The 5,000-nt window shown below is 33.4% G+C and overlaps 1 protein-coding gene across 1 annotated transcript in view; it reads left to right on the top strand.

Moving 5' to 3' along the window:
- LOC124953535 (protein Skeletor, isoforms B/C) overlaps positions 1–5,000 on the top strand; it is a 37,870-nt gene that overhangs the window by 4,745 nt on the left and 28,125 nt on the right. The window lies entirely within an intron of this gene.

The raw sequence follows: 5,000 nt of genomic DNA, 5'->3' as shown, positions 1-5,000 counted from the left end.
AGTACAATTATATATCTAAAAATTATTACGGAATATTTCTTCTCGATATGTCTAATTCGAGGAAGATTTCGTTGAATAAAAAAAAAAAAAAAAAAAAAAAAATTACGACCGTAGACTCAACGAAGTCGTAAAGGTTAACGTACGATAAACTCGTTAAGAGAATACAAAAAAACAAAAAAAAAAAAAACAGAGAGAGAGAAAAAGAAAAAGAAAAAGAAAGAACTTGGAAATAAATTTATCCCTAGATCAATTAATCTTAGTATATAATCAGCATTAACTTAGATTTAATCCACGATCTTCTTATATAAATAAAAATTAAAGAGGAAGAGAGAGAGAGAGAGAGAGAGAGAGAGAGAGAGAGAGAAAGAGATAGAAAAGTTTCAGTTCTTCGACGTGAGGGTTGGCGAACCCCTAGACGGAGCCCTTTATTTTAAGCGGCACACGATGCACGGAAAATGGAGATAACTTGATTTTTCAAAAGGAAGGGGAGAAAGACAGAAAGAGAGAGAGAGGGAGAGAGAGAGAGAGAGAGAGAAAGAGAGAGAGAGGTCCATGGGCCCTATCGGATGGGCGCATTCGTGGTCAATGGCGCGTGTGAGATGGATACGGAAACTAAAGATGAACGAAGGAAAGGGAGAAGTTATGGATAGAGGATAGGAAATATGAGTACGAGGAATGGTGATGGTAGGGGAGGTGGAACGTGGATGCAGTTATGACATAATCCTAAGCTCGCGAATAGTATGGGTCGAGTATTAAACTGTGCCTGCTGGCCATAACTATACGTAGATATTCGTGCGTTTTAAGGGGAGGGGGCAAAGGGGGCGGGGGGGAGCAGGTTGAGTGAGTGAGAGGGTGGTGAGAGTTAGCGATGATGATGATGATGATGATGATGATGATGGTGGTGATGGTGGTGGTGATGGTGGTGGTGATGGTGGTGGTGATGGTGTTCTAGGAGAATAAGGGTGGTAAGGTTGGTTGGGTGGTTAGTTGGTTGGTTGGTTGGTTGGTTGGCTGGTTGGTTGGTTGGATGGATGGTTGGGATGAAGAGCCGAAGGGTAGCTTTGAGACGAGCATATCGAGGCTTCGAGAGGAAGAGAGCTTTTGCTCTTATATTAGGAGGGCTTTAATATCGAAGTCTGAGGGGTGCTCCCGTACCGTGACAACCCTCCATCAGACACGCTCTGTCACCGCAAAACGCGCCCTCTGTGTCCATCCTACCGACGACGGACCTCTCGGCTCTTATACCGGGTGTCTCTTTGACGACAGAGAAAAAAAGAGAGAGAGAGAGAGAGAGAGAGAGAGAAAGAGAGAGAGAAAGAGAGTGTCTCATCGAGCTTTCTCCCCTCCGCACTCCACCCTGCCTCCCTCCTACATCTCACGGCTTCGTCATAGCTTCGTTTTATCTCTTTCTCTCTAGCTCTTTATCTCTATCTCTCCTCTCTCTCTTTCTCTTTCTCTCTCTATCTATCTATCTCTATCTATCTTTTTTTTCGTTTCACGATTATTGGTTATATTCTATGAGCTGATATGTATGTATACTCTCTATTCATGATCGAGGCTATATATAAAGATTGCTCTTTTCGAATCTAAAGATTATGTTTGTTAAAAATTTGATCCCTTAAGCCTCTTCCACGTTAATGATACTAACTGCATAGTTAGTCCTATTTATATAGATAAGTATTATTTTTTTTTTTCTTTCCCCAATTTAATACAATCGATACGCGTTATCAATTAAATGTAATATCGAAAAATTATAAAATATCAGTTAATACTGTGTACGCACGCGCACATATTATCATTATTAACATTAAATGAACATTATAATTTATCGTGTTAATTTATGATTATAGATATAACAATGTTTATGTTATTTATCGTAATTGTCGTATAAAGTTTTATCGTATTTAAACGTTTGACCGATCGTAGAAAAACGATATCCCTTTCTTTATAACTTTAAACTTCTACTCGACAATTCTTATTAAGGAAGAAAGAAGAAGAGAGACGGAGAGAAGGAGATAGAGATAGAGAATGAGAGAGGAGAAAGAAAAAGAGAGAGAGAGAGAGAAGAAAGAGTGACTTTATTCTTAAGTCTCGTTTAAAACTCTTTCTTTAATAGGTTTTCTCTGTGAAACTTTTGCAAGAGATTTGATCCTCCTCTTCTCTCTCTCTCTCTCTCTCTCTCTCTCTCTCTCTCTGTCTCTCTTTCTCTTTCTCTCTCTCCCTCTCTTTCTCTCTTTCTCTTTCTATGGCAATTCGTAATATTTATCTCTTTCTATCTCTACGTTTGAAAATTGATAGAACCGAAGGAGGACCCGTAAATAATCATGACCTAATAACATTTTTTATTTATCTTTTACAAGAGAAACAAAAAAAAAAAAGAAAAGAAAAGAAAAGGAAAGAGAAAAATTAGCTTGAAATAAGCGAAAAGTATATCAACCAATGGCAAAGCATCGTCGTCGTTCTGTTTTATTGATTTTCCAATTGCTACGTTGTTTATTCCACTTACACAACCCTCTCCCTTCACCCCCTTCCTCCCATTCCTGCTCCCCTCGCCGCACTCCTTTATCACTTTAATTTCAACTAAATTATAAACTTAATGTATGATTTAGTATAATGAACGAATCTCGCGTAAAATACAAGCGTATCGTTTGATCGATAAGTTTGTGTTTGAAGATAAAAAAAGAAAAAAAGGAAAGGGGAAAAAAGAAAAAAGAAAGAGTAAGAAAGAAAAATACAAAAGGGTTTCTTTACCTTTAATATCATTCAAATCTGTTTTTTCTTTTCTTTTTTTTTTTTTTTTTTTTTTTCTTTTATAAGAGATAACCGTGATTTAATTCCTTTAGTATTCGCAATATAATTCTTATTTCTAATTATTCTAATTCCACTTCTATTAAAATTCTATTGCATATTATACATATCGTAGAATGTTTCAATAAAAAAAAAAAAAAAAAAAAAAAAAATAAATTATTTCTTTCCAGCTTGTCATTTACATCTAATTCATATATTTTTGTTCGATTTACTTCTACAATTACAAAATATTTTATTTTTATATATTAATTTTATAATTTTTATTATATTAAATATATATATATATATATATATATATATATATATATAATATTTTATAATTTTTTTTCTGATCGTGCAGACATCGATTAGGCATCAAAAAGGAAATAAAACTGAAGAAATAGAACGAAATAAAAAATAAACAAGAGAGAGAGAGAGAGAGAGAGAGAGAGAAAGAAAGAAAGAAAAAGAAAAAAAAGAAATAGAGATAAATACAGACAGAGAAAGAAGGGGTAGTTTGAATCATATCGAAGGGTGAAGACCGATACACAGAGGGAGTAGGTGTACAGGGTTTTGCTTGAGTATTTGGTAGACAGTAGCTGTCTGTCAGTCAGGACTCCCTAGTAGAGTTACTTCAGCGAATGTATTGTCAGAATAAACCTTTTTTCTCCCCTCCCCCCCCCCTCTCTCTCTTTCTTGCTCTTCCTTCTTCTTCTTCTTCTTCCTCTATTCCTCTTTCTCCTCTTCCTTTTCTTTTTTTTAGTATTTCTTTCTAAGAGAACCCTCACCCTCTATACCCTCTAACGTTCGAGACTTATCGTCTAGCATTGCGAATCCAGCGCTTTCTCGAATCCACCGGGGGTTTCCTTTCAAAAGGTACAGAGATATCCTTCGACGATATCAAACCACCGTTCAATGGACCACTGATTCAGATAGGATTTAGTAATTTTTTTTTCTTTTTTTTTTTTTTTTTTTTTTTACCTCCTTCACCTTCTTCTCCTCGCCGACCGATCTTCCAACCCCACACATGCACGTCCTTTTCCCTCGTCCACGTTTTTCTTTCTCTTCTCGTCAAAGCAACGAAGCAACCTAATCTAAGGCTTCCGTCCGTTGTCCAAAACGGGCCAGTCGCATTAGGTCGCATAGGTATACATTTATGGGATGGACTGGGAATGGGGGATTGCGGATTATTCTATGAAATCGATTAATCCTTATTGTATTGTACCAAGGGATATATAGAGATTCAATTTTTACTTACTTACTTTTTGTTTTTTGTTTCTTTTTTTTTTTTTTTTTTTTTTTTTTTTTTTTTACCTTGAATTCGTTCGTTCCTTCTATCGTTCATTTTGTTTTTATTTTTTTCTTTTTCTTTTGGCTTTTTGTTCTTCCTTTTTTCTCTTTTGCGTTTTTTTGCTTTTTCGTTTTTTTTTCTTTTTAATTAATTAATCATGCTCGTCATCGTAAAAGAAATTCGTTCGGTGAAAATTCATCCAAAGAAATTTTTTTTTAGGTATCATTGCATTGCAAGCATTATTACATTGTGATCTTTTATCGATTGGTATCTATTTGATTCGGGGAAGAAGGGGGGGGGGCAGCAATAGCAGTATTTTTAAATATTTGTTCGATTATTTTCAAGTAAAATGTGATATAATATCGATATTTAGGAGTATATCGATAATTGACACTTGATCATTTATATTAATTTATACTAATAAAAAAAAATATATATATATATAAAAGATTATTTATTTTACGATAATATTTATAATATAAAAGGATACTTTTATTCGTTTTATTTATTTTTACTTGTTTTTCTTTTTAAATTAATTTATATATATATATATATTCTGTTTTTTTTTTTTTTACATTTTTCTTTTCTCTTTTTCCCCTTTCAATTTATTTTCATTTTTTTTATAAAATAATTGGCAGTTCGTATTATCAAATACGATAAATGTGTGTGTGTGTGTGTGTGTGTGTGTGTGTGTGTGTGTGAATGACTATTTACTTTACGAAAATATTTATAATATAAGAAGATACTTTTATTCCTATTATTTATTTTTATATTTGCCTTAATTCGTTTTTCCTTTTTAATTAATTAATTCATTTACATACACATTTATATATATATATATATATATATATATATATATATATATATATATATTCTGGTCTTTCCTTCTTTTTTGTCTTCTTTTTTCTTTTTTTCCTTTTTC

Source organism: Vespa velutina, chromosome 12 (genome assembly GCF_912470025.1).
Source record: "Vespa velutina chromosome 12, iVesVel2.1, whole genome shotgun sequence".
NCBI classification, from domain to species: Eukaryota; Metazoa; Arthropoda; class Insecta; order Hymenoptera; family Vespidae; genus Vespa; species Vespa velutina.
This window is presented reverse-complemented; position numbering and strand designations above follow the sequence as displayed.